A 9,327-nucleotide genomic window follows, 5' to 3' on the forward strand; every position below is an offset into this window, starting at 1 on the left:
TCAAGCGGCTAATGAGACAGATGCTGCCTAAACCCAGTCCTGGTGTTACACCCGTATTCCCTCCCGTACCCACAGGGATAGTGTGCTACCAGTGTTATTCATGAATCATTTCTAAAATGTAATTTTATCCAGACCTTATCAATCAAATTTAGAGCTGGAAAAACTGAGTTTCCTCTCTTTGATATAATTCAGAAAATAGACCAAAATGCAGCCAGTGGGATGATGAAGCATTGTGAGAAATCTTAGGCTGTGATTGTGGTGTATGTTTCTCAGAAGTTGGCCAATCCCCTGCACACTGTTGGCTGTGTCAGTACTGCTCCATCTTAGTGCACTGGTATCCCCAGTCCATGAACTAGCTGCCTCCTCTTGGGACTATCCTCCTCATCTGGAAGCCGGGCCTGGTGCAGGTAAGTCCAGCTTCCCTGTTGTTAAAGCAATAGCCCACCTGAAGCTGTTAAATCTACTGTAAAACACCACAAGGCAAAGTGGGTGTGGCCCACCCCCTTCTCTTGGTCACTCTCAACACTGCCTCTTCCCATTTCTTTCCCCCTCAACACCATCTGTGGTGGTCACTTTAACTAGGTGGCTCTCCTTTGACAATGTCATTGGTAGCCCCATTATTTCACTGGCCCTGTTCGGGCACAAAACAACTACCTCTTCTCTTGCTGAATGACAGATTTTGCATGTCCCTCCTAGAACTGTCTTCCAAAAACCCACTTGTCTCCCATGTTGTCTTCAGGTGAAAAGCTCATATGATTGATGTGGGTAAACGTGTGAAACCATTGGGCCTGCTCACTGGTGACGTCTGGACCTCGGCAGTGAACTCCCTCCTTGCTGTTGTTGGCGCAATGGCTCACTGTCAGTTCAGTAATACAGGAGAACAGCAAGGCACAGGGCCAGGCAGGAGGATTTCCTACCAGTTGGGTGGTTACCAAGAATAATTCAAGGCATTCACTAAGCAAGGAGCGGTGCCATCTTTCTGCACACATTGTTTCAGCATCAAGTGTGCTGTTTCCATTTCTAACCTACAAAAGCAGGGGCCGTGTATGAAAAAGAGACATTTGTTTATGAGTTAGAGCACCTTTTGTTTTTCTGACTGTGGTTGGCTTGGTTCCCTTCATTTGGTTCTGGTTTGTGCACAGCATACCTCATCGTGAGCTGGAGGCCCGGACCTTGCAGGGGACTCCCCATGGCTTTGGCCTCACAGGTGGGATCTGGGCTTCACTTCACACTGGAGTGACTGTGAGAGGGACTGGTCCCTTCACATGAGGTTGGAGCTGAGGAGAGCCACATTCAGATGTAGGAAACGGATCCCAGGAGCTTCCTAATCACTTGTCTTATATTAATAATGTCCTTCTTTACATTTGTACCTGAAATATATGTTGCAGGGAACTTTCAAGTTTCTTATGAGGGTTGTGAGAAAAGAAAGGTCTGTTCCAGGCTCTGTCCATGCAAGGGAACAGCATGGAGGAAGCCATGGAGTTATGGGGCAGCCTGGTGTGCTTGAGAAGTAGCCAGCGGTCCAGTGCAGTTGGAGTACAGAGCATGTTGACAAACGGCTCCTTCTCCAGGACTTTGTCATGGCTCAGGAGGACAGTTCAGTCTTGTTTATGCTGGATCTATATCTATTGATCTACAGTTTATTGGATCATTATCTAGACTGCTATATTTTTTTGTTTCATACATGAGTGGCCCGAGAATTCTCTGGTTCTAGGGAGAAGCAGAGAATTTAAAAAGAGGAACACAGAAAAATGAGGAGCTTTGTTCGGGTCTAATTCCCTCTGACATCTAAGTTTGAATGTCACAGGGTTACCTTGAAATTTTGTTGTGCATTATAGTAATTATTTGCCTTTTAAGATTGAAATGGTTTCTCTATTAGTTTTGGGGAAAAGAAGCCAGACTTCATTACAGACTTTATTCCTTGTTATGTCATGAAGGTCCTGGGGGAAATATCTGAAAAGATATTCACTCATGGCAGGAGGGCTGCTACTTTCCTAACTCTCACCTTCTCCAAGTCCTTGCTCACCTATTCAACAAGGCTTACCCTCACCATCCCATTTCACAATGCAAAGATGCCTCAACACCCACACCCACTTCCCCTTACCCTGTCCTATGCTTTTTATTCTTCATATTACTTATTACCTCCCAACTTATTATCTTTATTGTCAAGTATCTATCTTCCCTCTGCTTCAATATGAGTTGCACAAGGGTGTGGATCTTCATTTTTTCTCTGCTCTTTACCCAAAGCCTAGAGCAGTGCCAGGCACATAGTTGGTGCTCAATAAATTTTGTTGAATGAATGAATGGAGTCCACTAAGGCCAGGCTTCTGTTTCAGGCCATACTTTGCAGCCTGGGGGACATTTTCATGAAGGATGAGAGACACAGAGAAAACCAGCCATGCTCTTAGCTGTGGCTATTGGTTCTCCAAAAAGAATTAGATTTAATTTTTTCATAAGGTCAAGAAATGAGATGTGATTAGTAAATGCCAAATTGGTCAGTGATGGATGTGTGGGCCTCATTATCTCCTGCTCTCTGTCTCTGCCATGTCCCCATCCCACAGCCATCTGGTTTTCACTCTGTCTCACAGCATCTTTGCCCACGGAGGCTGAGAGTCTGGGGGATGTCAAGTGACTTGTGTGTATCTGGAACCGCATCAGTAGCCCTTACCTCTCATCCCCCAAAGAATGAGGAGATGCTGGGAGCAACAATTGGGTTCCCCAAGAAGTTCAGGAAGTTCAATGCCGCACATTTTCCAGGCCTTGCAGAGACTAGGAAGTGATTAGGGGAAGTGAAGCTACTTTGGCTGACCTCCCCTTTCTGGTTTAACTTTGTTCTCACTTGTGTCTGACTCTCTTTGCGCGCCCATGCTTGATGGTTTTGAATTCAGCTTAATCCTTTAGCTAAGCCTTTACCATTTTGATGGGTGGGGGGCCGTTACACGGTTTTTCTTCATAATTGAACAAAGTTCACACATCCAGTGGATGATTCAAAAGAGAAGTAGGCTTTGCTCCTGTGGCAGCTTCATTCCACAGAGTTCACTTCCTGAACTTCTTGGGGAACCCAATTGTTGCTCCCCAGCATCTCCGTCTTCTCTCTTCTCTGTCTGCCCCCACACTCTCACTTCTGCTTCTTCTCCAGCCGAGGTTGTCATCCATTTATTTTAATTGACCTGGTCTTCCCTTGGAAGTGGCTTCACGTCACATGCAGATAATTAAAGGAGTGAAGGAACAGGTGAATCTCCTATTTAGACTTCAAAAAGAAGCTTCTGTTTGCTTGTTGCAGACAAGAAAGTAAGGGTTTATTAGTTGAGGAAGTGATGCCAATACGGGGTATCAATGGTAAGCTAGTGCTCAAGGACCTGGCTCCCTGCTGGCTCCCAGAGGATGGGTTACATGCGGGAAAAATCACCAACCATGGTGACTAAAGGAGATGGAGTCCTGGGCTCTACTGAATTGACTTGGGCCAGGGCAGGGAGGAGTTGATCATTTTATCAGGTCCTCACGTCAGCCGTGGCCTTGGCCTTGTTCTGTCTGGTTTTGTGCGGGTGTGGTCCGCAGGTTGGGTCATTCCATTTCATGGGCCTGGGGCTAAAGATAGCAAGTGAAGTCAAGATGCTATCGTTAGCTTGACCGAAACTCTGTTTTTGTGTCAACAGATCTGAGGCTTTGTTCTTAAGACAGCTTGATACTGACCAGAATCTGATGTCTTAAGGACTTAGTGATTAAAGAAGGGAGTGGAGAGAAAGGAGAAAGGGTCAGGTTAAAGAAACTGAGTTCCTGATTGGTTACAATTCCCTCCTTTCTTGTGATCATCCCTCAGTCTTGAGGAATATCAGGCAACTGGGTTCTGGCCAATCAAGAGGGAAGATGAACTTGTAAGATGGAGTTAGATTTCTGTGCCCATCGTGCCCTTCTTTTTTAATATATTTTATTGATTTTTTACAGAGAGGAGAGAGATAGAGAGTTAGAAACATCGATGAGAGAGAAACATCGATCAGATGCCTCCTGCACATCTCCTACAGGGGATGTGCCCGCAACCCAGGTACATGCCTCTGACCGGAATCGAACCTGGGACCTTTCAGTCCGCAGGCCGACGCTCTATCCACTGAGCCAAACCGGTTTTGGCCATCGTGCCCTTCTTATCTGGCCTTTACAATCTCTCACGCCCACCTCTTCTGCAATGGTTCCTGAGCCTTCGAGGGGGCATTCTAGGTATTTAATGTACAAGCAGGAACCACAGCGGTGGTAGAAGAAGCAGGAGGCCAGGATACCTCTATCCTAAGTGATAATCAGAGCAAACCATAGGCTAGTCCCTGAGTCTTTAGGGCTTGCAGTTGAGAAGACCTCCAGGTGAAGGATCAGAGTAGAGGTGTTTTTTTTTTTTAAGTATATCTTTATTGATTTCAGAGAGAAAGGAGAGGAAGAGAGATATGGAAACATCAATGATGAGAGAGAATCATTGACCGCTGCCTCCTGCATGCCCCCTACTGGGGATGGAGCCCACACCCGGGCCCGTGCCCTTGACTGGAATCGAACCTGGGACCCTTCAGTTCGCAGGCCGTTGCTCTAACCACTGAGCCAAACCAGCTAGGGCAAGGCTTTGTTTTTATTAGCACCTCTGGGATCCTGATTTCTCTTCACTGTGGACCTAGTAATTCCTTCCTATTTTGTCAGTTCTTTGATTGTCTTAAGATATATTCTATATATTGTCTATATTTACTTATATTTTTCTTGTTTTAAAAGTAAATGTTTTTGTTTTGTTTTGTTTACCAGAAGCATTGGTCTGAATAACTTAACTCAGCATTTCCTAGAACAGAATGGGCTTTGTTAAGCGACTAAATGTCATAGAACCTACTCATTGTGGCAAAGATACTCTCTTTTATTGTTAGTCTCTCTGGCTTCACTTCCTCTGAGGTCAGCAGGAATGGGCTTCTCATCAGAAGTAAATTCTGAAATCTAAGTGTTGTTTTTCTGAGACTGTTATGTATGTAGTGTGGGATAAATGAATATTTAGTAGATATTGTCATTCTATCATTACCGGTATCCTTGAGATTCAGAATTCTCATCATGGAATTAAGGAAATGCATACATATGTAGTAGAGAAGTGGTTTATTAGAAAACTTAGTAACACTAAACTTGAATTGGAAATGTCAGTATAAACTCAAGAGATATTTTTTCTTTTAAAACATGTATCTACCACTGAAGAGGCATAGAAACAATAACCAAGCTGGTAGCAATGAGCACAGTCAGTGATTGTTTCTTGACGTATTATTTCTTAGAAGTATGGTTGATTCCGTGTTTGGGGCAGGAAGTGTATTTGATAATTCTGGGAAATTTGATATACTTGACAGTGAGGAAGCTCTCAAAGGCCAGTGAATATACTTGACAGTGAGGAAGCTCTCGAAGGCTGTGAATAACACCATGCAAGAAGGACTTAGGAGCCAACTCCAAGAAGCTCCCATGGGCCAAAGATAGGACACATTTGAGGTCACAGCGAAGCCTAAGCAAAGAGTATTCTAATTGGTCCAGGGCAGCGCAATATAATCTTGCATTGAACATTGCTTTCCCTGGCATCCATATGTTTCTCTCTCTATGGCCTTGCTTTGCTAAGTAGAGGCTGAGCTGAGTTTTCCAGGTTCCCTGGTTTAATGATCGCACCAGCCTCACCCGAACGAACATGTAGAGGTGCTAACCTGCTACCTATCAGCACAGGCTTCCTGGGAGGTGTTTCTCTATAAAATATGCCCCTCTGGTGACCTGGGTCAAATACGACAACATGTTTGTTTTAAGTCATCTTATCTCTTATTCATATCTCTTATTTTTCCTCCATATTTTGTAGCTATCGTTTAAGTGCTTTGCTGATACTGGTTTCCCCAAATCTCCCAAACAGCCTGGTATATAATACCCAAATAATGCTCGTTCTAATTTCTGGGTGAAAAGTTTTTTCTTTTTAGGTGAAAAGAGTAAAAACAGGTAGGAGAGAGCCGGGCAGCTGGCAGGTGCTCGGTTGTTCCATCAATCATTTATTTTACAATTACATATGGAAAACCTACTCTAAAGCAGGCCCTGTGCTGGGCACTGGGACATGTGGAGAAAAAAAAAACTACATCCTAATCCCAAGGAATGTGTGATCTAGAGAGGAGAATTGATACCAGTCCAACCATGGCTTCCATGAATTATTAACGCTGAGCACTGTTTAGTGCTGTGTTTACCACATGGAGCAGGCCTAGCGGTAGGGCTGCAAAGACGAAGCACAAGGTGCTGTGTAAGCCTTTCATGGGGCTACCTAACCTAGGCTTGGGGTGAAGGTGTCTCCGAGGGAAGGCTGCTGAGCTGAGACCCACAGGATGAACAAGCAGTGATTAGAGGAAGGGGCGGGTACAGGGATGGAGTGGGAGCAGCATATGATCATTCTGCAGATGGTGTCAGGGACCAGATCATGCGGGACCGAGGTCATGTTAAGGCTTCTGTGCTGTACTTGGGCTTAATAGAAATGGGCGGCCATGAAAGGTTCTTAAGTGTGTGTGTGTGTGTGTGTGTGTGTGTGTGTAGGCTTCTCATGCTGATGTGTTTAAGAATCAAGTGCATGAACTACCCTGGGAAATGCTATGTGGAACAAAATACTCATGGGCAATCAATGAGCAGATGATACTCAGAACATCGCTCTCACATTTTTTTTTTTAGGAACACAGGCCTGGCTTAATATAAAATATTTCTAGTTTTGTCATTTCTAACCTGCTTTTCATTGAGTGGCAGATACCTGGCTTCAGTAATGTGTAGGCCCAAGGGGCTATTATCTGGTACAGTCCAACATATTCTTCCTTCTGTGAAGCACGCCCTTCCCCAGCCGTGTTGGTTGGTATTGTCTAACTCCCCCTTTCTTACTGTACAGGTATTACTGGAGAAGATTTCAGAATGGTTGTTCTCCCTCAAAGTTATCCTGTCAGCTTCAAGGTGGAAGCCTTGCACCTCTGTCCACCTCTGCCAGGGCATTGTTTCTATTTGATGGTCAATGGCGCCCCCTACTGGGAGAAACAGCTCAACTGCAATAAATACCGACACAAAGGGTAAGTGTTCTGTAACATTTGGTGTATTGGTGTCTATGTGGCTTTCCCACCCTATGTTAAATGTAATTGCTGTGCACCAGCTAAGAAACTTATTTATTACCTTTGCAGTAAATTTGACATAATTACAAACGATTAGCTTCTCATTTGGCACATTTTCCAATGACTCTGGATTAAAGAGTCACTGTAACAATGAATACAAATCACAAATTTATAGTCTTGCTGAGGGTATAGGGCAGTGGTTCTCAACCTTCCTAATGCCGCGACCCTTTAATACAGTTCCTCATGTTGTGGTGACCCCCAACCATAAAATTATTTTCGTTGCTACTTCATAACTGTAATTTTGCTACTGTTATAAATTGTAATGTAAATATCTGATATGCAGGATGTATTTTCATTGTTACAAATTGAACATAATTAAAGCATAGTGATTAATCACAAAACAATATGTAATTATATATGTGTTTTCTGATGGTCTTAGGCGACCCCTGTGAAAGGGTCGTTGGACCCCCAAAAGGGATCGCGACCCACAGGTTGAGAACCGCTGGTATAGGGGGTTAAAAAATGGTGACGAAAGGGGACTAGACTTTGGGAGGTGAGCACACAATGGAATATACAATTGTATTATAAAGTTGTACACCTGCTATTTATATGATATTATTAACCAATGTTACCCTAATACATTTAAATTAAAAATAACTAAAAGAAGAAGAACAAGGGAGAAATAAAAATATTCACAGAAAAAAATAAAATAACTAAAAGAAAGCTGGATTGGATGTTGAGAAAGAATCCAGTTTCTCCTACTTCAAGAAGAAAATATAACCTCTTCAAGATACTGAGTTCTCTCTACTATTTCTATAATTTCCAGGCAAGAAAATTCCACAATATGATCAAAAGCCAATTTTCATGCCTCTAGTAATCCAATGGGTTCTCCTATTTGATGAAAGCATCTCCTTTTCTTTTCAAATAAAGTTATTTCAGGGTAGTTTTAGTTTTTCAGAAAAGTTACAAAGATAGCACAACACCTGGTTTCCCCTATTGTTAACATCTGACATCACTGCGGTACATTTGCCAGTCAAGGATCCAACATTGGTACATTAGTAGTAACCAAACTTCAGACTTTATTTGCATTTGACTAACTTTCTCCTAATGTCCTTTTTCTATTCCAGGATCACATTCCAGATAGTAGGTTACATTTCCTCGCCATAACCTTCTTGGGCTTCTCTGATCTCAGACAGCTTCTGTGACTTTGTTTCTGATGATCTTGACAGTTTGAGACTACAGGTCATGCATTTAGAATGCCCCCTCCCCATGTGGATGCATCTGATGTTTTTGGGAAGAAGAGCACATTCATCCCATCATGTCTGGGAACACACTGTTGACATGACTTACAGCTTAGAGGTGAGCTCTGATCACCTGGCTGGGAGGGGGGTGGGGCGGTGGTGCTTGTTGGATTTCTCCACTGCAAAGTTCCTTTGTGGTTGTTCTTGCTTCTTTTAATTTAAATATCTTTCTTCGTATGTTATAGAGATAGAGAAACTCGACAGCTTAATTTCCTTTCCAAAGACAGAAGGAAATGTAATATGATGGTGAAGGGTAGCCTTTAGGAGACAGAAAGGCTTGAGTTTGTGAGCAGTTTTGCCACTTACTAGCTGTGTGATCTCGGGCAAGTTACTTCCTAAGCTTACTAACTGAATTATAAAAATGGGGATAATACCAGTACTGTCCTCAGCTGGTATGGTGAAGGCCAAAGGACATGAAGCATAACAAGCACTTACTGAGTGCCTGGTGCACAAACATGCCTAAAACAACTCTAACACTCAGCCGTTTGCTAGTATTCCTAACATTAACATGAGGAGCAGTACTCATGAGCACTGCGTATTTATTTTAAAGTCACTACGGAGTTTACTCTTCAGAGCCAGCAATTCCCAAACACGTAATTCTTTCCATTGATATGCCGGCCTGGGCTTGGGGCCTTTGGGCTAAAAGGCTGCACACTGTGGGAGCGGCGCCCCCTAGTTGTGCAGCGTGGTCTCCCTGCTGTGGGCCTTTCTCTGGGGAGAGATGGTTCCAGACCAGCCATTGGTTTGACAATCCTCCCCGGGCATCCAGTGTTGAGCCAGCAGCTCCAGGGTGACGGCATCCTTGGCAGCCGGGGAGAACGTTCAGATAGAGGGAGGTGGGAGATGCGGGCAGGGCTAGATCACATGGGGCCTGCGGGATAACCCAGATCATTCCTTCTCTGTAGGCAAGGTGAACAGTA

Source organism: Myotis lucifugus, unplaced genomic scaffold (assembly GCF_000147115.1).
Source record: "Myotis lucifugus unplaced genomic scaffold, Myoluc2.0 scaffold_1, whole genome shotgun sequence".
NCBI classification, from domain to species: domain Eukaryota; kingdom Metazoa; phylum Chordata; class Mammalia; order Chiroptera; family Vespertilionidae; genus Myotis; species Myotis lucifugus.